General features: G+C 42.4%; 1 long non-coding RNA gene across 1 annotated transcript in view; it reads right to left on the minus strand.

Annotated features, from left to right (window-relative positions):
• LOC144457645 (uncharacterized) overlaps positions 1 to 15,672 on the minus strand; it is a 39,258-nt gene extending 23,586 nt beyond the window's left edge. Inside the window, exons 1-2 of the long non-coding RNA XR_013487112.1 lie at positions 15,279 to 15,672; positions 13,778 to 13,951 (exon numbers count right to left, since the gene is read on the minus strand). This is a non-coding gene — a long non-coding RNA (uncharacterized LOC144457645). The remainder of the gene's footprint in view (positions 1 to 13,777; positions 13,952 to 15,278) is intronic.
• Positions 15,673 to 26,239: the final 10,567 nt, after the last annotated feature.

The raw sequence follows: 26,239 nt of genomic DNA on the forward strand, positions 1-26,239 counted from the left end.
AGAGTTTATAACTCAAGCAATTGGCTGGAATCATGAGCAAGCAGCATATAAAGAGTCAGATCATAGAATCTTACTTCGGTGACAAAGAAGATCAAAACATACAACCAGAAGAAGACAACAAAGTCAAAGCTCCTACATCCAAAGCCTCCAAGAAAAATATGAATTGGTTCCAGGCCATGGAAGAGCTCAAAAAGGATTTTGAGAAGCAAGTAAGAGAAGCAGAGGAAAAACTGGAAGAGAAATGAAGTGATGCAAGAAAATCATGAAAAACAAGTCAACAGCTTGCTAAAGGAAAATACTGAAGAAAACCTTAAAAAATAGCCTAACCCAAATGGCAAAAGAGGTCCAAAAAGCCAATGAGGAGAAGAATGCCTAAAAAGCAAAATTGGCCAAATGGAAAAGGAAGTCCAAGCTTACTGAAGAAAATACTTCCTTAAAAATTAGAATGAGCAATTGGAAGCTAGTGACTTTATGAGAAATCAAGACACTGTAAACAAATCCAAAAGAATGAAAAATAGAAAAAATGTGAAATATCTCATTGGAAAAACAACTGACCTGGAAAATAGATCCAGGAAGAGAAATTTAAAAATTATTGGACTATCTGAAAGTCATGATCAAAAATAGAGCTTAGACATCATCTTTCAAGAAATCATCAAGGAAAACTGCCCTGATATTTTAGAACCAGAAGGCAAAAAAGAAATTGAAAGAATCTACTGATCACCTCCTGAAAGAGATCCCCAAGGGAAAACTCCTGGGAATATTGTAGCCAAATTCCAGAGTTCCCAGGTCAAGAAGTAAATATTGCAAGCAGCCAGAAAGAAACAATTCAAGTATTATGGAAACACAATCAGGATAACACAAGATTTAGTAGCTTCTACATTAAGGGACCAGAGGGCTGGAGATAGGATTACAGCCAAGAATCACCTACCCAGCAAAACTCAGTATAATCCTTTGGGGGAAAAAATAGACATTCAGTGAAATAGAGGATTTTCAAGCATTCTTGATGAAAAGACCAGAGCTGAATGGAAAATTTGACTTTCAAATACAAGACTCAAGTGAAACATGAAGAGGTAAACAGGAAAGAGAAATCATAAGAGACTTATTAAGGTTGAACTGTTTACATTCCTGCATGGAAAGATGATATTTGTAACTCATGAGTCCTGTCAGTATTAGAGTAATTGGAGGGAAAAAAATATATATGTATATGATAGTGAGCATAAGGTGAGTTGAAGATGAAGGGATGATATCTGGAGAATAAAATTAAGGTGTAAGAGAGGATTATACTGGGAGGAGAAAGGGAGATGTAGAATGCAGTAAATTATCTCACATAAAACAGACAAGAAAAGGCTCTTACAGTGGAGGGGAAGTGGGGGAAGGTGAGAGGGAATGAGTGAATCTTATTTTCATCGGATTTGCCTTAAGGAAGGAATAACTTACACACTCAGTTGGGTATGGAAATTCTACCTTACCCTACAGGAAAATGGGGGGGAAGGGGATAAGAGAGCAAGAGGATGATAGAGGGGAGGGCAGATTGGGGGAGGGGGTAATCAGAAGCAAACAGTTCTAAGGAGGGAGAGGGTCAAAAGAGAGAATAGAATAAATGGGGGGCAGGATAAGATTAAGGGAAATATACTTAGTTTTTTACAACATGACTACTATGGAAGTGTTTTGTATGACTACATATGTATAACCTGTATCGACTTGCTTGCCTTCTCAATGAAGGTGGGTGGGGAGGGAGGAAGGGAGAAAATTTGGAACCCAAAGTTTTAAAAAAAAATGTTAAAAAAAATTGTTTTCACATCCAACTGGGAAATAAGATATACAGGAAATAGAGTATAGAAATCTATTCTGCCCTACAGGAAAATTGAAGGGGAAGGGGATAAGAGAAGAGAGGGGAGAGAGACAGAAGGGAGGGCAGATTAGGGGAAGGGGTATTCAGAATGCATGCCATCTTGGGGTTTGGGGGAGGGATGAGATGGGGAGAAAATTTGGAACTCAAAATCTTGTGGAAGTGAATGTTGAAAACTAAAAATAAATACATTTTTAAAAAATCAAATTAACCAAAGGTTTATCTATTTTATTGGTTTTTTCATAAAATGAACTCTTAGTTTTGTTTATTAGTTCTTAATTTCAATTTTATTAATCTTTCCATTGGTTTTCAGAATTACTAATTTGGTTTTAAATTGGGGATTTTTCATTTGTTCTTTTTCTAGCTTTTTTCTTTGCATGCCCAATTCACTGATCTCTTCTTTCTCTATTTTATTCAAGTAAGCATTTAGAGATATAAAACTTCCCCTAAGGACCACTTTTGCTGGATCCCATAAGTTTTGGTATGTTGTCTCATTATTGTCATTCTCTCGGATGAAGTTATTGATTGTTTCTATGATTTGTTGTTTGACCTACTCATTCTTTATGATTAGATTGTTTGGTTTCAATTAATTTTTAGCCTATCTTTCCATGGCCCTTTATTACATGTAATTTTTATTGCACCATGGTCTGAAAATGAGGCATTTAATATTTCTGCCTTTCTGCATTGGATTGTGAGGTTTTATGCCCTAATATGTGGTCAATTCTTTGTAGGTGCCATGTATCACCAAGAAAAAGGCATATTCTTTTCTATCCCCATTCAGTTTTCTCCAGAGGTCAACCATATTTAACTTTTCTAAAATTCTATCCATGTCCTTTACTTCTTTCTTGTTTATTTTGTGGTTAGATTTATTTTGTTCTGAGAGGGGGAGGTTGAGGTCCCCCACTAATATAGTTTTATTACCTATTTCTTCCTGTAATTCCCTTAACCTTTACTCTAAGAATTTGCATGCTATACCACTTGGTGCATATATGTTTAGTAATGATATTACTTCATTGTCTATGGTACCTTTTAGCAGGATATAGTTTCCTTCCTTATCTCTTTTAATTCGATCTATTTTTGCTTTTGCTTTGTCGAAGATCAGGATTGCTACTCCTGCTTTTTTTTTTACTTCAGCTGAAGCATAATATATTCTACTTCAGCATTTTACCTTTACTCTGTGTGTATCCCTCTGCTTCAAATGTGTTTCTTATAAACAACATATTGTAGGATTATGATTCTTGCTACCTAGGTGCCAAGCTCGATTGTGTCCACCTGCCCTTTAAGTTTCAGTGACCCTCTAAATTTCAACACCCAAGGACAAAACTCTAGTCAGTCCTCCCATCGATCAAGCTTAGAATAGTAATTTGCACTTGGCTAGAAAAAAGTAATATACTTTGTGAGTTTTGAGTTATTCTCAAAATAATTATAAGGCAAAAAAGTACAGAGACAGACCAGAGAGGATGAACTAAGAGTCCCAGAGTTATCTTAGGACCAGAGGAAGCTGGATTTACTATTTCTCTCTATTTATCTCCCCACTCTTCTTTTTTTCTTACTGGCTCCCTTTGCCCTCCACCCTATCTTTGGTCTGTCTCTTATTTCAAAATGTAATGTGTCAAATTGACACTATCTGTGTGAAAGTCCCTACTTCCTGGGCCTCAGTTTCCCCTTCCCAGATGTTCTATGGTTTTCTAGGCTTTAGTACTCATGCTCTGGTATTTGGATTCCCTATGATCTCTACTCCCTGCTTCACCTTGCAGGCCACCTGCTTCCTAGTCCCAGCATCATTATTCTAGTTCCTCATCTCTTTCTCCTTACTTGTCTGCCAATGGGGCTGGGGAAGGGGTCAAACTGATAGCACTCCCCACTCACTGCCCTTCAGCCAAGGAGCTGGAGGTCTTTCACCATAACCTGATCAGTGCAGATGGTTACCCTCGGTTAGTCCGGGTGTAGATTTAGGACTGACATAAAATTTCAGAGATCAAAGGTTTCTCATAACATCCACTTATTTCCTGGTTTCTTTTCCTGGAGTGCTCACTTTTCCAGACACTTCTGAGGGTGACGGGACCAGACTGAAGTGCACAAGGGCCAAGCAGAATTGGAATCACTGGGGAAGGAGATGCTGGCCTTCTGGCTCCTGCCTCTTGTACTGCAGCTCCCACTTTCCCAGTTCATTGCTGCTCAGACAGGTGAGTGGGCTTCCTTTCCTCAATTCCCAAGCCTCAGATGTCTCCACTCCCCACAAGTGCAGTCTTTGGTGAGGCAAAAATTAGTGCTGGAGACCTCTCCCTACAAATCAGCACACTTCTTCTTAGGACCCTCTTTTTTCCCCTTACTCTTCTCTCCCTCCCTCTCCATCATTACCCTCTCCCCGTTTTAATATTTTGACACCCTCATTCTCCTTCCCGTCCCAAGCCCCTCTTCTTTCTCACTCTCAGACCTCCTCTTTCTCTAAGTCTTTCCAGGCACTTCCTCCACCCACCCACCCCCACACCTTTCCCATTTTCCCTCTCCTCTCCCCCACCCGTGGTTTCCTTCTTAGTTGCCCCTTCATGTTCCTTTCTGGTACAGTGGAATCAGCACTAACTCTGCGATCAAAGAACAAGGGTTTGAGATTATGTGGAAAGAATGATGCCATGACCTGGGGCTCATGACAGAGTAGCTTTGGAGTCACAGGATGTGGGTTCAACTCCCACTTCTGGTGCTTCCTATCTGTGTGACCTTGCACGAATCACTTACTCCTTCTAGTCCTCAGTTTTCTCTTCATAAAAATGAAGGGTTTGGGCTAGAAAACCTCTAACAGTCCCCATCCAGTCCTAAATTTGTAGTCCTATGCTACACCCTGCCTCTGGTGCTTACTATCTGCCTAGCCTTAGTGAAACATTTAACCACCCACTTCTCTCCTCTGTAAAATAAGATTAGACTGGATGATCTCTGGGATCCCTTTTGCTTCCAGAGCTATGATTCTTGTGATCTGATCCCCATTCTTTACTCCCTTCTTCTCCTTTTTCCTTCTCTATACCTGAAATCTCCTTAAAATGACAGTCAAGGTATGTTGGACCTCTGCTTTCTGAGTCATGCCCTGCCTCTTCTAGGACCACCCCTTAGCACAGTTGCCCATCTCAGTGGGGAGCCAAAGAAAACAAGTGGGTCACACCTCAGATTCAGGGTCAGCACCAGTCTTGGCTAGGGCAAGAAAGAATGGGGGTAGAATGGAGTGATTCCCCTTGCCCCATGAGAGTTTAATTTTTTTTCTTTCACTATCCCCCCCCCCCCGCCCCCACATAGTCTATCTTTCTTGGAGTTTCCTTTTGACTACCAGCCTCAGAGGTTGAAGGGAAGGGGGAAAGGAATAAGAATTTAACACAACACCTACTATGTCACTGTGCTAAGTGCTTTTTACAAATAGTCTCTTTTGATCCTCACAACAACCCTGGGAGAGAGGTGTTGTTATTTTCCCCACTTTACAGTTGAGGAAACTGAGGTAAAGTGAGATTAAATGATTTGCGAGGGTCACACAAGTTATGAAGTGTCTGAGGTCAGTGCTCTATCCACTGCATCACCAGTAAGCTGCCTCTTGGTAGAGGCAGAAGAATCAAGGAGTAAGGTAAGGAATAGGAGGGTGACATAATCAAAAGAGGTCTGGGAGAGAGGATACAGCTTTGAGAGGTAGGAGTTGGTTTCATCAAACCCTCTATCTAAGATGTTGCCCCCTCCAAGCCTAGGTACCTCCAAGCCTACCCATATGGTAAGAGCAGGGTAGAATCAGGAAAATACAAGTAAAGATCAGAGTAATATTTCGTTCCTAGAACTAGAGTCACTTCCAGGTGAGTTGCTATCAGTCCTGTAACTCTACGGAATTTGTCTTGGACTACAGTTTTACCTAGCCCTTGGCCAACTTGGTGAGATAGAGAAGAAACGAATTGTTGGGTGTGCCTCAAGTATTCCTCCCCCTTCCCAGCACCCACCCAGAGCCCCAGGCCTGTGAGGCAGGCATGGAACAAACTTGTTTTGGGGTCTACTAGAATTTGTCTTCATTCAACCCCAGGGGTGAAAGGTCACTGACCATCACACATATACTGGTTTTCTTTCCTCCCACTTTAACAAAACTAGTATCAAGGCACCAAAGACAGACTTCCAATGGGACCTGACTACCCACATGCACACAGCACTCTTACCTGCATTGTCTCATTTGTGATGCTCATTTGTCAAGGTAAATGATGTCAGACCCATTTGAGGGATGAAGAAACTGAAGCTTACAGAGGGGGAAATGACTTGCCCAAATTCACATGACTAGTTATTGGCAGAATTATGACTCTAACTCAGGTCTTTTGGACTTCAAGTCCAATGACTTTTTTGGGCCCACTTTGTCTGGGTCCCAACTTACAGGTGTAATGTGTCCCCTACTTGAGTTACTTCTATTACAGCAATAGACTCTTGGACAGTCTATTTGAGCCAAAAGAATGAGTGTTATGTTGGTAGAATTGCTAGTATTTTGATAGATAGGAGGGAGCTATGCCAATGTCCCCATGTCATCCCACATTGTCTCTACTACTCTACTCTAGGGTGTCTCATTGATGGATGGGCTATAACCATCAGAGCCATGAATAGGAATTCTGGCACCTGAGACAAATTCATTTGACAAGGGGGTAAGGAAAAAGAAGAAGTGTCCAAGATTTGACAACTTTTGTCCATGGTTGAGGCAGATTGGAGGCAGACATCATGAGGGTTGGAGAATTTGAAGAACTGGAAGGGGAATGGGGCCTCTGCTGAGGTGGAGAAGTTGTGAGTCAGGACCTGAACTTACTGGGCAGGGAGGGGAGAGAAAAGAGACCTGGAAGTCCATAGGTGATAGTAACAAGAATCCAGGCAGGAGGGATCAAAATTTAAAGGAAAATAAATCACTGCTGAGTAATGATGGCAGAAAGAGGGTCTCAAAATAACATTCGGGAGCAAGGAACATGCCAACTCTTGTTCCTGGCCCTGCGTGTCAGTGAATATGAGAAAAGGAACAAGCCAACTTTGGATAGGGTAACCGGAAATGTGCAGAAAGCTGGGCTTCAGTGAGCACTGGAAGATGGAAGGATTATAGCTATGATCAAATGTATGGCACTGGAAGGGACCAGAGAATTCATTTCGTCTAAGCCAGAGGTTAAGTTACTTTCCCAAGACCACAGAGATTCGTGTTGGTGTTGAGCCATGTCTGACTCTTTGTGACCCCATCTGGGGTTTTCTTGGCAAAGACACTGAAGTAGTTTGCCATCTCCTTCTCCACAATAGAAGACACTCATTCAGAATTAGTGGCAGAGCCAGGTGTAGAACCTAGGTCTCCTAACTCAAATCTTTCCAATATAGAAGATGAGTGTCTTCTATTATGGTAGTAGGGAAAGATTGAAGGTGTGAACAGGGGAGAGAGAGAGAAGGTGTGACACTCAGCAGGAAGAGCTTAGGGGAGTCAGACACCTGGGTAACACTCTACTTTTCACAAAGCACTCCCACACACATCTCTTAAAGGGAGGCATTGGTTATTTCATTGGACCTTCCCAACAACCCTGTGCTTTAGGTAGTTAGAGTATTATCAGCTCCACGTTACAGATAAGGAAACTGAGGTATGAAAAGTTAATTTTTTGTGTTGCTCAAGATCACAAGCAGTAAGAATCAAAGCAAGAGGGAAAAGGTTGGCGTTCTGTGTTGACAATGCGGTGAACCAGAGTCAAATGCTCTTTTCTTTCCCCAGTCCTCCCTGGATTAGCTCAAGGACCTCTGGCTGCTCTTTAGGTCTGTGGTGTCTTCCTGCTCAACCCAGTTATAGTCTAGTCAAGCCATGTTAAGTGACTTCTTGACATCCAGCATCTGAGCTAGTGGTCTTAGTGCTCAGGGGCCTCAGTAACGGATGAAGGAAACAGAACTGGACTTTCTCCCATGACTCTTGTTTTTCCCTTAACACCCACTTTCCTCCCTCTCTTCCCCTACTTAGGGGCTAAGAAATTGACTGCTTACCTACCCAGACTTGCCTCTTTCTGCTTGCAAAAGCCTATCTCCTCTGAGAAACCCTCCTTGATAGAGGGGAACAGAGTTTTTGCAGTGTGATATATTGGAAACAGCACTCTGCCTCCTGGAACTTGACCTCAGTGAATTACTAGTATTAGTAAGTCTTCCATTAAACCAGTTGTATGACCTTGGGCAAGTCTCTTGCATCTCATAAAAAGTTGGCTATACAGCATTTACAATTTATAAATCTTGAGCTTGACAACCACCACCCCATGACTTAGGCAGTGTAACCATTTTATAGACAAGGAAACCAAGGCATAAAGAGGTTTTATTATGTTGCCCTAGATCACAGGTGGTAAATTTTAAACTTGAGATTCAAACCCAGGTCTTTCTCCACCCCTTTCTCCTATGCCAGAGTGCCCTGAAGGGATCTGAGATTTTGTCAGGGTGGCTACTCCCCATTTTGGCACAGCTCAAAATTCCCCTGTGACTTCATAGATGGTCTTCAAGAGCTGCTGGAGCTGAAAAATTAATCATCCTACATTCAACTTGGTTGATCCTCAGTGAACAGACATCCTTGTACCAGTACTTGAAGATGGCCTTTGAGACAAAGGGGCTCTCCATCTTCTTCTTTTTTTCTTTTAAGGCAATTGGGGTTAAGTGACTTGCCCAGGGTCACACAGCTAGTAAGTGTTAAGTGTCTGCTCTGAGGCCGGATTTGAACTCAGGTCCTCCTGACTTCAGGGCCAGTGCTCTATCCACTGTGCCACCTAGCTGCCCCTAACCAGATCCTTTTTGCTTTACTCTGTTGCCCCCTGCTTCTCCCCCCACCTCGGCCCCACCCTGTGGTGGCTGCCTTCCCCACCCCCCCCACCCCCATTGCTGTGGTGGCTGGCTGTCCCTAGTAATCCTCCTTTTACCTGGTTGCTCCCTTGGTTCTCTTAGCTATCCAAGGCACAAGTTAGATTTTACTAGCAAATAAAGGCAAAAAAACCAAAAACCCAAGCTTCAAGAGAACAGACCTTGAAAAGAACATTAGCATCAGCCTAGATTAATTCAAGAAAACACTGACAAAATAAGCCTAGAGAGGAGAAATGACTTGCCCAGGGTCATAAAATTATAAGTAGCAGCTTAATAAATGTTTATTGATTGACTGACATGCCAAGCTAGGTCCAATTAAACATTTTACACCCATCCTAGGCTAGGCGGTTCTGAGCACTTCCCCAGAGGTGCAGCTCATCTCTACTGCCTCTCCCAATCAGCTAGAGCCATAACCTGGGTTTGCCACAAAGGTCTGAAATTTAGAGGGTTCTGACATCAAGCATGGGTTTTCAATAGGAAGAACTAATTCATTTTAGTGCTTTAGCAAGAACAATCACTTTAAATTAGGATGTTATCACTGCCCTCATCCCCAAGCCTTATTCTAAGGATCTCTTTCCTGGATGGCCTGCCCTGCTTCCTCCTCCCTCCTCAGCAGCCCAGGGACTCTGACTCCTCCCCAAGAGGCTCTGTGTGCTGAGTTGCTTTTCACCACCCCCAATAACCCTGCTCCACTGAATTTACCTAGAAAAATTGATTTCAAGGCCTCCTTTTGGGTGCTGGTCACTAGTGTTAGAATCGCTAGCTATAGCTCTAGGAAAATGTCCCCCAAAGCCCCTCCTAACCTGGGAATGTCACTGGGTATGATGAGGATTGGATCTAGACTACAAAAAGGAAAAATCCTGGACTTTCCCACTGGCCAAATCTCTGGAGTTCCCCTGAAGCCATAATTCCATCAATTGGCCTATTATTATGGCTACACCCAATCTCCCAGTTCTGTCACCCTTGCTCTCCATTATCTTACCTCCTTATGGTCCCAGTCCACTTCCCACCCTTAATCCTATCTAGGCTCCATTCTCCCTTGGCCTAGTGGTCCAGGTCCCTGGAATTCTATTACTTCATAGACTACTTGGCCACTCTTAGATCCCTCCTATAGTCTTTCTGTATATAAGGTCCATCTTGTCTCCCTTAAGGTGCTCACATTTTTACAATCTAGCTAATAGCTCACAGATTCCTTAGGAGTCTGGCTAATATGGCGGATCTTTAATAAAACTTGTTTTTGGGTGAAAGAAGGTTTGGGTGGAATTCTTTCAGGCAAGACCTGCGTATCTTGGCATCCTAGCACCCCTAAAACACTAGACCTCATCAGGCATAGTGCAAATGCAGTCCCAACATAGTACCCATACAGTGCCTCCAGCAGGTCTTCTTCTTCACAGGTCTCTACTCTTTCTTTCAGGGCTTGATGAGAAAGGAACCATCTGGGACTCAGGAGGGTGTACCTTTTCTACAAACCTTAGTGCCTCCGAGTGCCAGTGGCAGAATGCATCCTACAACTACACAGGTGAGGCCAGCTGCATCCCTGGAGGGAATGGGACTCTCTCCAGGCAAGGGATGGGAACTCAGAGAAACCAAGATTCAATCACTCCCTCCTAGTGTGTAGGAGACCAAATTACAAAACCTGTGACTTGGTAATAACACGACTTTTTATTTTGGATTGGACCTGTTCCTTGACATAGGGAAATTGAGGCAGACATTCCCTCTCCTAACACAGACTGGCACCTCTCTGCCTTAGAGGGCTGCCCAGGGCACTGCCCAGGGTCACAGAAGAGGGACTTGTCTCAGGTCTTCCTGAGTGTGAGGGAGCCTTTGGTCTTGGCCATGTCTCAGTGTAACTGAGTAGATTATAGCCACTACATTCCAGTCAGGAAAGCTGCTCAGGAAAGATGCCCCAATCTCCTAGTTAATTTTTTTCTAGGAAGGGGGTCAGAATTGGTGATTTCCTCAGTGTGGAAAACTCCTAGTGAGGAAAGTCCCTCAGTAGTAACGATCTATACATTTACTATCTTGGAGAGTTGCCTGGAGAACTGAGAGGGTAAATAATTTGCTCATGGTAACACAGCTAGGATATGTTGGAAGTAGGACTTGGTTAAAATGAGGCTCCAAAGCTGGCCCTCGATCTGCTATACTAGATACCTCTCCATTCAATTTGAGAAGCTTTTCCTCTTAAGTGGATTAAAGTTTATTAATCCTTCAAAGAAAGCCAATACTGTAATTAAGGAGTTATACTTTCTATTAGTGTTTCTCTTAGTGAATTTTGGGAAAAACCACTTTGGGACCTCCAATTCTATCTCTCCAATGTTTCTTGCCATCCAACCTTCTCTATTTCTGTTGAGGTTCAGGAGTGCTAATGTCGAGGTTTAGAGTTGGGAGAGCTGGTTCAGGTGTGAAAGAATTCACTTAGACCTCGGTAACCATTGGGAGCTTTAGTGATGCAAAAGCAGTGGGCTAGTTCTGGAAAGAGGGCTAGCAATTTAAAGAGGGACTGGAACAGTTTTACAAGGAGAGGATGAGGAAGATGATTGTTTACAAGATAATTTTAGAAGTTTTATGGGGGTTAAAAGGATCTTATGACATAAGACAAGGGAGATAAGGGAATTCTTATGACAGGTTAAAGATTAGAGGACAGGGGGAGCCTAACTAAGGCTAAGGGAAACAAAAACAATTGTGGTTCAAGATAAGGGGGAAAGGGCTTTAGGATGCCTTTCAAGTTACAAAATAAAGTGGGGTTTCACAAAGTACTGGAAAAGCAACATTATTATTCTCTTAAACCTTAGGGCATTTTATGTCTTCCACTTCATTCCCCACTCAAACACTAGGTAAGAGAAATCTTGGGGGGGGGGGGAAGGGAGAAGGTCATTGTCTTCAGTAGCTGCTTCCTGCAGAACGAGGGCAAGAGTCCATTTCAAGGGTCAAGAAGAGGTCGAGGGGGGATGGTGAGGGTGTGGAATGCAGTGCCACCTGAGTCCAGGGTGGAGAGAGGCAAACCACTGGGGGACACCAAAGGTAGGGGCTGGTATCCTAAGAGTTGAAAGTGGAATTTCTGCAGGCAAGAAGACACAAATTGGACCAGTAGGTTAAACAAACACAGACCAAATATAAGAGGGAGTAAAATGATGGAGGAACCATGACCCCCAGGAGGAGGTAGGGGGAGACATCAGGCTGGAGTGGATGTCTGGCATGCAAGAAGCTGCCTGTACAATCCTTCAAGTGCTCAAAGGATAAATTGCATTCAGGGTTTTCAGGGAATTGGGGGAGAGCTATGGGGCCATAAGCTAATTGACACACCCAGAAATCATATACAATGCCCTGCCCCGAGAGTTCCCTATTTGAATTAAAGCATTTGATTCCCAGTCCCGGGAAAGCAGGCCTGACCTTAGGCACAAGGTGGGAATCAGGAATAGGTAACAGCAGAAGTGGTTCAAGGCGGGGCCCAGAACACAGTACAGCTAGAAAGCACACAGGCAAATTCCCCCTGACAACCAGGGGCTTCATATAGTCTTCTTTGATCACTTTTCTGGCTGGTCACACCCTGCATCTTATCCCATATCTCACATCCTGCTTGCTCCATCTGCCTCCAGCACTCCTGTCTGCCTCCTCATTCACCCAAATGCTTTTGGGAGAGGGACAAAGGAGCTGTCCTTGCCTGAGTACGGGTGGGGAGGGGAGTAAAATGAGGTTGAAGCAGCTTCTGGGGGATAAGGAGAGTGTGGAACAGGTCACATAATATTATCATCTGCAGGTGGACAGCCAATAGTCTAGGAGATATAAAACTGACAAACAAGTTTCAATATGCAGGGCCCAAACAGAAGGAGCATTAAAAACTGTGTCAGAAAAGAGGAAAACAGAGAAAGAAACCAAGAGCCCTGTGATGCTATTATTTACTTTTGACATACAGGAGTATCTGATCTTTGTGTTTCCTCCAAAGTTTCCACTCTGATTGCAATTCTTTTAGGAGGATCAGATGCTATTGAGGGTCCAACTTTATACATGAAATTATAAGTAACAACACTTTTGCAGGTAGAAGGCTTTCTACCCTTGAATTCAGTAGTTATATAAATAAATTTGCTTATAAGAGACTGACTTTTACTCCAGTTATCATAAAAGACTTGGGAAGATCTCTAAGTAATTAATTCCAAAATAGTTCATATCACTAAGTTGTTTACAATAAAACATGTTTGTATCACAGGAGACACAGAATAAACAGGTATTATTTCCACAACAGTAGTAAACTTTAAATGAAATTAACTTTTCCATTAATGCAAAAATATTTCATAAGTTACCTCTCTCTAAGAAAATCCCTCTGAAATTCTTTTCCCCAAACTGAAGATGTCTCTGATTTAGTTTCAGTAGTTAATAGAATAACAGCTAGGTCCCTCAATCAGTTGTACCAATACCCAATCATTCTTACATCATTTTGAAACATTTAAGGACCTTATTGTCATAAAGATGACCCCAGACTCAGTTCCAAAGACTGGTGTCTCAAAGACTTTTTATTAAAGAGGTTGAAGTGTGTCATTTCGATTCTTGAGAAACAGGTGCACTCGGTAAAAGAAGCCAGGGCAAGCTTTATAGTTAGCAATTTCCTAACTCCTCCCTTCTCGATCAGGCTTGGTCCTAATCCTTATGGGTTACAATCTTCCTTATATACCCCCACCCCTAACATACATTATGTCCCTAGAATTGTGTTATTACTCCCCCCCCCCCAAGTTAGCCTGTCTGTGCTGATTTCTTATCTACTTATGTGGAAACTTAACTCTTTCATTTCTCACACTTATTCCACACAGACATATGTCCAGTAATAGGCAGATATCTAGGCCAAACACCCATTTCCTAAGTTGCTTAAGAAATAGAAAGGAATATAATCTTAGGGTTGAATAGCTCAGATCTTAAACACACACTTTAATATAGTAACTCGGATGTATCCTAGCCTTAGTCTGTGGGATAATGATTCAACATTGTGTTTGTACCTCTGTTTCACAAACTTTTCCCCTTTGTCCAATTATTCCCATATCATTCAGAAAGAATGTTTTATTCCAGGTGTTAAGAGTTAGAAGGGCTTACCTTTCCACATGTAGAATAATGCAGAGATTTAAAGAACAACAGCTCCAGGGAGTAGTACTCTGCAGGTGGGCTCGGGTTTAGCCAATAAAAAGTAAGTGGATTGTTCCGAAAAGACCCCAAAATCAAGACAAGGGTCAAGCCAGCTCAGACCAGTTAGGGTCAACCTGAGGACACCTGAAAAATGTTAGCCTGCTTAATGAACTTCATTACTATTATCTGACACACTCAGAATAAAATTAGAGCCTCATTAACGAGTCATGGGACGTATGACCAAGGGAGGGGGAACATACTTGAGCATATCAAAGGGAAACATGTAAGGAAAGGTGTAACCTGGGAAGGGATGGACCAATCCAGGCCTGGGAGGTTTCCTGCCGAATTCAACTGCATAAAAGCTCACTTGCCTTTGCACTCAGGGCCCACCCCTCCTGAAGAGGGGTGGAGCCCGCTTCTGGCCAGAAACGTCTAAATCCTCTGGACTTTCTCTGTAATAAATTTTCTTGATACTAAATTTTTGGTGTCAAGCCTATTTCTAACACAGGGATTTAATCTTTCACGTGACTATGCAGGAATATTAATTTACCCAACTGTTTAGGATATGGGATGGTTACACATTGAGATTGAAAACAGCAAGATTTTACATTCTTGCATTGTGCTCACATGTTTTACTGACCACTTGCTTTGATTACAGAAATTTGCCATAAAAAGGAAAAGCAAGGACATCACAGTTTTCCAACCATGCAGTATCAATTCCACCTCATAGCCAGACTCAGGAATAGTCAGGTGGGAAACATTCCTTTTCAAAGGAATACAATGGGGAAACTGAGCCAGGAGGATCCCATCTTAGCCTGAGGCTAAGACTGTCCTCTCAGCTTTTTCAGACGCAGACCTCCACCTGTAATAGTCACATTCTCTCTGAGTAGCTTGTGGCATTTCTCTCAGATGGTGGATTATTGACTATTGATTATAGACGGATATTTATGATCCATCAGACAACTCAAAACAATTTGTTATGGTCTCATGAGCTTTTACCTCAGACGCCAAGTTTCACTAATCAAAAATTTACCAGGACTCATCTCAAATTTAAACTTGTCCGTGTACAAAAGGCAACCACTAGAGATCATTTCTATATACTTGCAAATTCTCAGCAAGCCAAGTTCCTGGTTTAGGAACTCCCCAATCCAAACAACCTCTTTGGAAAATTTACAAAATTAAAGAGGATCAACAGGGATCCTCCTTAAGGGGCCGTCTTATCCACCCCATCTACCTTTAGAATTTCTATGGGCTGTGCTTTTTGACTAGCCCCAAAGGTGCAGTCCTCTGCTCTTTTTCAACACAAGCAGTAATCAATTACCAGCTTTAGGTTTTAGCATTAAAACAATACAATTCTCGTAAGTGATAACCAAAGTGATAACAAAGCTGTAACACAAAACAATAAACTTCAGATGACAATTACATTTCCAGATCATAAAAACATTATTGATAGAAGGATGTGCTGGCTTACCAAGTACAGAAGCAGACTGGCTTCTTTACCTTGACCCATCCCCTTTCACTTTCTCCCCCATGGCTGTGTGCAGGAAGCTACTTTCAGGCTGTAGCTGCTGCCCCTCCCCCTCCTTCCTATAGCCAGGTGGGGAAAGGTGAATTTGCCCGTAGGGGTGGAAGGGTGAAATTCTCTCTTCCTAACCTGATCTGGGATAAAAGAGTTTAACAGAAAAAAGCCTGGGGCTGTTTGGAATCTGAGAAACCCTCTTGACTCAGGGGGAGGGAGTAGAGGAAAGAGAATGACCCATTGTACTGAGGTATTTAAAAACTCCTTAATGATCAACCTCAAAACTTCAGGAATCTGCTAAGATGTTTTAGCTGCCTTAACTTTTTCACTTCTACGCCCACCCTTTCTTATGCCCTTTCTTATGGTACCTGAAGCACGAACTATTGACTCTATTTCTCTGAAAGCATCCATTTAAGGCTGATCCAAGGACACAACAAACATAGGAATGAAACTTAGAAAATTCACAGTAGATTTGGACTTGTCATCAGTATCAAATTATTGCAACTAATTAGCTTGCAAATGGAAATTTAGTAGTCCTTCTAAAAAATCACACAAAAAGATTTTGCAAAACATTTCTTTGTAAAAAGGATTTCCCTTTCTTAAAAAAGCTTACAGTTTATCCTGATGTTAAAAGGAGTAATCACTAAACTTTCATGAAGTAAATTAGCTGGAAACCTTGAAGATTGGAATTTTATTAAAACCAAGTTGGTGCAAAATGTCTTTTAAGTATCACAAATTCCCAAAGTGCTGTAAAATCAAAATTCTCAATAATCACAAATCCCTAAGTACCAAAAGGTGTTTACCTTGGTAAGTTCAGTTTTTTTTTCCCTAAGGCAAGAACATACCCAATTAAATTAACCATATCACAATAACAAAGTTTACCGGGCCTTTAAAAATTTGTTCAGTAGAAATTCCACTATAGAAGACTGCACAGGGTTGATAAGAATTTATGACTAGATAGTTCCAACAATCCTTGTCTTAGTTAGCAACTTCATAATCTGACAGTACAATTCTTGATCTAACAGTGTGGCGGTTGGAGAGGTTGAGACCACTCAAAGACTGGAGTACAGGACAGGGTCATCTGTAATGAATTCACAGCACTCTTTAAGTCAAGGTGGCAAAGATTTATTGTTACACTTTTCAGCGGGCAAGAATTCTTAAGGAACCTGCAAAAGACTGAGGATGGAGCTAGGGTTTATGTGGAAAAGGGCATGGGAAAGGAATGCCAGGGATACCGATTAGGTAATCTAAAAGTCCAGGTGTCTTTGGAGCTATGGATGGGAAAGTATAGGAGCATACCAGACAGGGAGGGAGATGACACAGGGAGGGAGTCTGGCAGGAGGAAGAGTCCTTGGGCCAGCCAAGGACAAAACTCCTTGGGCTGGGCAAGGCACCCCTCTCTCTGTCTTGATGAGAGAATGCTCTGCAACAAAGGAAAGCTTTGTCACAAGACAGGAGCTTACTAAGGAATTAGGAGGCTTCCAGAGACATGATCTGAGGGCTGAGGCCCAAGCAGCCCGGTACTCTCTCATCCAGTTTTGTATAGCTGAACCAGGAAGAGAGATAAGGATCGTGCTGAGGCCCATGCATGAGTAATTGCTAGGCGCAGTGTCCTTGGGCTGGAGAGTGATTGTCAGAGACAGTGTTTCTGGGACTAGGGAGAAATTGGGGTCTAAGTACAAGCATAAGCACCCAAACACAAGCACCCAAGCACCCCATCAACACTATCTAGATTATAAGAGAAATTGCTTTTCTAACAACACAGGTGATACTGTTATACCGAAAATTAGCGAGTTGACCCAGATTAATTTTGATTTAGATTGTGGACTTTATTAGCGCCCGTGGCTGCCAGGGATATTCACATCCAAATCAAGCAGCCCTCATCAGGGGTAGAGCCAGGGTTTATATAGGGAGTATACAGGACAGGAAGGGGGATGGATCTTTGAAGTCTGGCAAGAGGAAGAGTTTTTTTTTCAAGGACACCCCTCTCCCTCTATCTAGATATGATAATGCTCTGCAAACTTTCTCACAATGGAGGCTTCCAGAGATATGATCTGAGGGCTGTGGCCTGAGCAGCCAGATAAGGGTCTTGCTAAGGAATTTGGAGTTTTCCATGGCCTAAAGGGTTCTACTACCTAAATGGTAAAATAATGTTCTGCATTACATTCCCCACTTCTTTTGTGTACCACGTCAAGGTGGTGGGGGCTGCCTCATTATAGGGTGCAAAGAAGGCAGACACCAGGGTCTGATAACGGGGACCTCTAACCAACAGTAACTTAACTAAATTAATACAGGATCTAACAAAGTCAAGGAGCCGATTAACTAGACAAGGGTCAAGAATTAGGGCTATAGTAAGGAGGAGCAAAGGCCCGGCTAAGGCAGAAATAAGAATGGTTAACCATGGGGAAGTCTGAAACAGGCTCTGGTACCAATTTTCATTCCCTTCTCGTTCCCTCTGCCTGTCTGCAATATTTTTCCATACTAGGGAAAGGTGCTCCTGAACTACACCTGAGTTATTGGCATAGAAACAGCAGGCCTCCCCTAGGGCGGCACAAAGGCCGCCTTGCCTGAGAAACAATAAGTCCAAACCCCTCCGGTTCTGCAGAACCATCTCTGCCAAGGAGTTGACCTGTCTCTCCAGTTGGGATATAGAGTGCTCCAGATGACTGAGGTCTGCGTCGACCTGAGCACTAAGTTCCTGGTAACTGGCCTCTCCTCGGACTAGGGCAGCGGTACCCACAGCGGTTGATCCCACTAACCCCAACCCCACTGAGGATAGGGATGAGGAGGGGAACGGCTCGCTTGCTTCAGTAGGACACACTGCCCTCATGACTGAAGTACTCCCAACCCTCCAGGCCCTGAAGAAGGGAGACCCTGGGGATAATGGAGACTAATATACATAGAGGCTCAGATTCTCTTAGGAACACCACAGTGGAGACACACTATGTGATCCCATCCAGACAGGCCCACCAAGTGCCGGATGGCGCTGAATAAAAAGAGGAGGACGGGGGAACAACCACAGTACTATTACAGACAGGAGAGTAAGGAGAAGTTTTCAGGGATGTGGTGGATGAGGTAAGACAGGTACCTTTTCCTTGGACATCCCCCAGGGTCAACTTAGGTTGTTCCCACCAATTTTCCGAGTCTGGGCTATGGGAAACAGAACCATTAACTGCCACTCCCACATAGTATGGGGGTTGTGCATCCATACACAGCCAGCAGCTAGGTCCTAGGTCAGGCAGGGTGGAGTTGACAATGCTATGGATGGCTCAGAGCAGTCTCATAATCGGGGTGAGGAGGATCTGCCTGAGGGGTCCTACTAGGAGCCAGAGGAAAAGGGAAGGAGAACCAAGGAAAAGGGGGGATGGGCAAGTAGGTGGGGGATTGTGAAACAGGGAGGGGTAGTGGAGAATAGGGAAATGCAGGGGGGTCAAGGGAGATTGAATAGACATGGGAATAGATAATGGAGGGAACAGGAAGGCAGAAGTTTGAAAGGCATCTGCACAAAATCAAGGTGGGGCTAGGACTTTCAAAAGGAGATAAAGGAAGGCCTTTCTGGGGCCTATAGACAAGAGGGAGCCAGATCTGAATAAGATTAAAAGGTAAGGCTAAGGCTTTCAAAGGGAGATGAGGGTCTGGGGCCTGTGAGTCAGATTCCCTTTGAGGCAAAGAGCGAAGATCTTGGTTTGGGCCCCGCCCCCATCATCCCCCCTCAAACAAATAGGAACCAAATTCTTTTGGTGAAAAGGGGGAGGTCTCTGCTTCTGAAACTGCTTCCTGCTGGCAAGGGGCGTAGAGCTGTCCCTGCCTCTCTGGGTCCCGTTCGAGGGGTCAAACTTCAAAACCTGGCTGATGCCAGGTTCAGTGGACTAGAGACCTTGGGTTGGTATACAGTCATCTGGAAGTTGATGGCTCCGACCCTAGAAGAAAGGAATCTGGCAAGAATATTTAGTAAACATGGACCAAACAAACACAAGAGAAGTATGATCAGTAGTGGCCTCTGTGTTTTCTTTCTGGAGTCCCTGCAGGAACTTGGTTAAGGAAGAATTAGTGCCATCGCCCTGAGTTCCTACTCCCCCTTTTAGTTTTTGGCAAAGGAATCATCCAAGGAAGAGGACTGCCGTAAGAGCCGGACCCATACTGCCAACCCCCACTAAATAGTAAACAAGAGCAAACAACAATATGCATACCTTACATTAATCCACAGGCCCCAATACATACATAGATATATGAAAGAATCCATTTTAACACAGTGCATATAGGATCTTAAATGTTTCAGTCATGCCATGTTTCTCTGATGACATGGACAAGATAAACCACAAGCCATTTCCCTTTTAACATTATTAATTGTAACACAACTTTAAACAAGTATGATATTACCCAAATAACAAAATAACATTCTCACAAACCCCTGACCTAATTGTAAAGAACTTAACTCATATAGGAACACACACAGAACACAAGTCCCAGTTCTATAGTACCCTAAGATGTCACATTGCCTAAGGAACATTTCCAAAATGAGCCCTAAAAAGCTTGCATGCATTTCTACTCTTGTTCATAAAACCTCACTAAATTGGTACAAAAGTTCTTAAATAACACAAATTCCAGAGTAGTATTAAGGAAACTGAATTCCTAAGTATTCCAGAATCCCTCATAAGTCTTTAGTTAAAGGCACATAGAGATAGTTCAGTTTTCCCAGTCACACAGGACTAGGTTCAAACAATACAACAAAGTTTACTCATAATTCGCAAAATTGCATAATTACATTAAGTCAGGTACAGATTAAACCAATCAGAGAGCTCACAATAGACTAGTTTGGAAAAGAGAGATTTACATGTAATCAGGGTAACAAAGAAAACCTTAGACAGGAATCATACAAATCAATACAATCAGTATTACCTATATTAACTGACATTAAGTTCCTTGCTCATGTACAATCGGTTTAATTCATAGGCAGTTCAAAAAGGGAGCTCTGCTTCTCTGGCTTAGTGTAAAAATCCAAAACTGTGATCTTCCTACCTAAACATGCTTAAAGCTTGGATTGCATGATAGATACATCTTGGAAGCCAATCATATCAGTCTAATCCTATTGCTTTTCTCAAAATTTGCTATCCTATTTAATTAGACATCTATCACATTACACCTTTGTCCTATTATTGTGTGTAAACATTTCCTCCTTAGGGGATGTTATCCCTATATTATTATTATGTGGCCATGAATGTACTTGCATCCTATTACGGTAACACAGGGATGTTCCAGAGGGACAGGGTCATATATCATATCAGAAGGAAAGAACTTCCTTAGCTCCATTTGATTCCAGGCATGAGTCATATCTGATAGGTAATCACGTAGTCACTGGATGTTAAAAGCAGGGCCTGGGATTAATCAGGTGGGGATTTCCCTTGTCAAAAGGAAATAGCACAATTGGGAAATAGAGTCAGAAGATCCTATCTAGGCTGTGTCCAAGGTTGTCCTCAAAAGTCTTCCCAGGCACAGACTTCCACCTTTATCAGTTATCAGCCTGCAGCACATGCCATTCTACTATTGGCTTTATGACAACTCAGACAAGTACCCTGGTAATCAAAGCTCAAAACAATAGTAAATGTCTGTCCCATAAAATCACAAATCCTAGATAATAAGAATTTAATCTCACATTGGTAATAGTAAGAGACTGATCACAGAAAAATACTACTGCTCTCATAATTCCTTTAAACAATGGGAACATCTTGAGGTGAGTATAATCAATTGAACCCCAATAAGGGCCAAAAACCTGAACTAATTCTTTTTTTTTTTTCAAGTGAACCAAAAACACCCCTTTCCAGGACCAGATAGAACTGACCAACATTCTTTCTGTTTGTTATCACTGAGCCCAAGATGTCTGGGACCAAACACTCTCCAGAACAATGGGACTTTTCTTATCTCGGTATCTTATGGACATAGACTATGCTATGTCATGTTAATGGTAAAAGAAACACATATCTTGGTCTATAATTTCAACTGACACTTTGACACCCTCCCGCTCTATTGAATTTACAACCCATTCAATTAAGAAAATTCCTTCCCATGCCACATGTCAAACAAACATATGGAGGCTGCATTTTTTTTTTTCAGGGCAGATGACCTTGCCCCCCCCCCATAGTTTCCAGGGATCCTGGCAAGTTTACAAAATAAGGGGAATTGCCATGTGCCCCTCCTTTTCACACACAAGTAATCAATTAACAATCTTAGGTTTTGATATTAAAACAATAACCCCAAAAACTTAGTTAACAATCTCACAAATTTTATAAATTATAACAAACAATTTCAACTGAAAATTCCCTTTCAATAGAGACAAAATTTGAAAATTTATACTTCCTTGAATTACAATATTTAAAAGGAAATGTTACAAAACAGGATCATATAAAATGCCCCAACAGCCAAATTGACTCCTTTTTTTTTTGAAGACACAATTAATTTAACATTCTAGATTATAAAAGAAATTGCCCTTCCAGCAACATAACTAATACAATTGACCCAAAAAAAAATCTTTCTTCTTTCTAGACCCTTTCACCAGGTCCAACAGTCTCCTGGGGCCACTCCATCCCTATAGACTGGCTTCTTTACCTTGACCCATCCCCTTTTACTCCCCATGGCTGTGTGCTGGAAGATACTTCCAGGCTGTAGCTGCTACCCCTCCCCTTCCTTCCTATAGCCAGGTGGGGGAAGGTGAATTTGCGGGCAGGGGAGAGGGGGGTAAAACACTCTCTTCCTAATCTGATCTGGGCTGAAAGGGGTTAATAGAGAAACCCAGCGCTGTTTGGGATCCCCACACAGAGATACCCTCTTGACTCAAGGGGAGGAAGTGGGGGAAAGGAGTGACAAGATTGTAAGGAGGTGTTTAAAAACTCCTTAATGATCAATCTCAAAAACTTCCAGAATCTGCTAAGATGTTTTAGCTGTCCTATCTTTTTCACTTCTACGTCCACCCCTTAAAAACTTAGAGTGGGGCATTGAACTTTCAAACCTACATTCTTGAGACCAGTGCCCTTTCTTATGCTACCTGAAGCAGGAACCATTGACTCTGTTTCTCTGAAAGCACCCATTTAAGGCCAATTCAAGGACACATTTACATAGGAATGAAACTTAGAAAATTCACAGTGGATTAAGACATAATTGTTATCAGTATTAAATTATTGCAACAAATTAGCTTGCAAATGGAAATTTAGTAGGCCTTCTAAAAATCATACAAAAAGATTTTGCAAAACATTACTTTGTAAAAAGTATTTCCCTTTCTAAAAAAGCTTACAGTTTATCCTGATGTTAGAAGGAATAATCACTAAACTTTCATGAAGAACATTTGTTAGAAATTTTTAAGGTGATAGATATCTTTCCTTTCTACCTTAAAGTAAAAATAAACCTTTAAAAATGGAAATTAAAACTAAGTTGATGTAAAATGTCCTCAAGTAACATAAATAACTTCCCAAAGTACCATAACAAACTAAATTCCTAGTTGTTACAGAATTCCTAGACATCAAATTTCCTTAGTCAAAAAGAGAAAAAAATTCAGTTTTTATAATGCGTGAAGAACATTACCACAATAACAAATATTATCAAACTTTTAAAAATTTACTCAATTTTTATCTCTCAAGAATTCTCATTTACTCAGGAATTTCACAACACAGAAAACGTTTACACAGATTTGATAAGAATTATAGGTGAAACTTCCTCTTAAAAGCACATAAAATTTGGAAGTTTATTCTAACCCATTCATTCTCCCCTATTTATTTATTTAGTTTTTGGAGGGGTAGACAAAATATATTCCCAAATGCAATACCCTTGTTAAGCTTAGAAATGTACTGGACCAGTATTCTGATTGCTTTTTCTTTCCCATAATGACCAGTCTTTAAAAGAACCCACCCGGGGATCTAGCCTGAAAGGTGGGTGGACATAATTCCCTCCATCTCTCCTCAAACTGCCCTCACTGTGCACTCAAAACAATCCACTCGTCTGAGTTTCCTTCAATGTACCTAAGTGCAAAACAGTGTAACAAATGCTGAAATTGAAAACCTCACATATTTACCAATTTGGATGAGCTGGGGCTGTGGGAAAATATCAACTAAACCCAGCAAGCCGTAGTCCTCAGCATATAAACCATTTGTCTATGTTCTGGTACACAAGAACTTTTCTCTTTGTCTCCACACTCAAACTTGGCCAGAGTTAGAATGCAGAGAGAGAGAAACTATTACTCATGCAAAAGTCCCAAAACCTTCTCACTTTCAAAACCTCCAGTCACACCATGCAACTAAATCATATTCCCTTCAAATTTTCTACACACACTCCTCTCTCCTACATGCTTAAACTTCCTTGCCTTTCTTTCTAATGATTTAAAATCCCCTTAAAACCTGTACATATCTCATTCCTTTCTAATTCTGACCTGACACTTCAAAAATCCTTCCCAACTTGCCCTCTACCAACCATATAACCTAAATAATAAAGTATTCTTCTCTCTTTCCCTCTCCCATCCACGCACTGCTTTGAAGCTGCTGTTACCTGGGGAGGAGAGGGGGAGAATGAAGGCAACTTTTCAGAGTCCTGCTGCAGCCTTTGGCTGTCTGGCTGCAAACAACCCAAAAGGGAGGGAAATGATGTACTGGCCGTATCCCCCCATTATTGCAGAACACAGACACAGACAAACAATAAGAGCCTGAACACTAACACATCCTCCCAATGAAGTCAAAGGAACTGCCCTGGAGAAAACTGTCTGCAATCCAGTCTGACACCTGTCTTTCAGTATGAAACAGAGGTGGCTTCAGGCAGATGATTGCAAAACAGAATCTCTTAAAAACACAATCTCTACACATATAAACTAATAGACCAACACTGAGACAGAAACCAGGAACGAGACACGGGCCCAACAGAACTAAGACAGAAACCAGGAACCAGAAACCGGGTACCAGGAACCAGATACAGGCATAGTCCCGACGTCTCGGGGTGCCTGGGGGATTGAGGCACTAATTAGGTGCTCTGCCACGTCTGGCACTCGTTCCCCACCAGAAAACAGGTTTGCAAACATTTACCTCCAGAGGGTTATCAGGCCCACGAGGGCCGAAATGAGGTACAGTCGGAGTCGGGGAGGGAGGCTTCTCCTAGTCCTGAGTCCTGGGGCCCTGGAACATCATCAGGGGCCGGCTCCCCTAGAAGTCAGAACAGAACAATTCCCCCCTCCCGAGGCCGATGTCCTCTCCAGGTGGGTCTCTGCAGCGACGCGGTACGCTGCTATCTCGCTGGGGCCTCCAAAATGTTATACCGAGAAATGAGCGAGTTGACCCAGACTAATTTTGATTTAGATTGTGGACTTTATTAGCGCCTGCGGCTGCCAGGGATATTTACATCCAAATCAAGCAGCCCCATCAGGGGTGAGCAGGGTTTATATAGGGAGTATACAGGACAGGGAGGGGATGGATCTTTGAAGTCTGGCAAGAGGAAGATTTTTTTTGGTCAAGGACACCCTCTCCCTCTATCTAGATATGATAATGCTCTGCAAACTTTCTCACAATGGAGGCTTCCAGAGACATGATCTGAGGGCTGTGGCCTGAGCAGCCAGATAAGGGTCTTGCTAAGGAATTTGGAGTTTTCCATGGCCTAAAGGGTTCTACTACCTAAATGGTAAAATAATGTCCTGCATTACAATTGTCAACCAAATTACACAATACAAGAAAATTTAGAAATATAACCATACCATAAGCAATTATCATGTATTTAAAGCTTGACATAGAACCAGTTAATTACCAATCAGGTCACCTTAAATTTAGTTGGATGAGCAAATAAGATCTAGATTCATAATCACTAATGGTAACATTTTAATTTCTAAGGCCCAATACTCTTAGTAATTTAAAAGAAAAGATTGTTAGCCATAAATGCACTTTTTTTTTTAAAAACACATGGTGACAATTTCCAGCTCGAAATGACCTTTTACTTCCTTGAGCTGGAGTTCCCACGCATCTTGCGGTATAGAGGGAAGGGAGTAATTGCAATTTTCCCAATTCCCTATCACTGAGAGAACAGAAAGAATTGACAGAGTTAGACATAGCTTCCGGATAGGGAGTCTGTCCTCTGTGCTGAGGAAGGTGTGTCCAGGTCCATGGCCTCGAACCACTGCACTGAGAGCCTGAGAGGTCAGGCTGAGTGTGAGAGAGCCTTGTAGCTGTCTGACCATCTGGTCAGACCTGAGAGGTCAGGCCTTCCTAGGTGCTTGGAGAGCCACAGGGTGGCTACAGGGTGAGAAAAGGGATGAGAGACAGGAGGCTTATATACCTTCCAGTCTTGGCTGGAGAGGAGCTGTAGTTCCTGGTCTCTTTTATCTCTGAGACTTATCAGATAAGCCTTAAGCATTCCAGCTCTCCATTCCCATCCTCCTGTGAATTTCAAGCTGCATGTACTGCATGTACTCAAAGAAAACCAGGCACGAAGGCCCACAGGGCTTGGACACCCTGAAATGGGGCAAAGGGACCCTCAAAGAAAACCAGGTACAAAGACCCCCCACCACCACCAATGTCCCATGGAAGAGGGGAAGGAATAATACAGGGTAAGCTAAGATGCAGGGGAATAAAAGTCCACTCAAGAAGAGCAAGGTGCCTTTTCTTTAAGTTTTGGAGACCAAATTTCTTACTAAGCTTGTCTTGTTTAGAAATCCCCTTTACAAATTATTTTTCTAGATTACATTGAGGTCAGGCTGTGTTACAATGGAACACTAGGCACTTTTCTTTAAGGTCTCCTTCCCTGAATTTTCCATCCTAACAGTCTCCTAGCAGCCTCTCTCTTGTCTTAACGTCCCAAGACACTTGAGAGGAAAAAATGTGACCAACTCAGCGCAAAGGTGTCTGACTGAACGCCCAGAGGTCAGTAGAGCTTCAGATGCTGCTGACAGTGTCTGG

This window comes from Phascolarctos cinereus, unplaced genomic scaffold (genome assembly GCF_003287225.1).
Source record: "Phascolarctos cinereus isolate Bilbo 61053 unplaced genomic scaffold, phaCin_HiC Scaffold_5;HRSCAF=322, whole genome shotgun sequence".
Classification (NCBI taxonomy): domain Eukaryota; kingdom Metazoa; phylum Chordata; class Mammalia; order Diprotodontia; family Phascolarctidae; genus Phascolarctos; species Phascolarctos cinereus.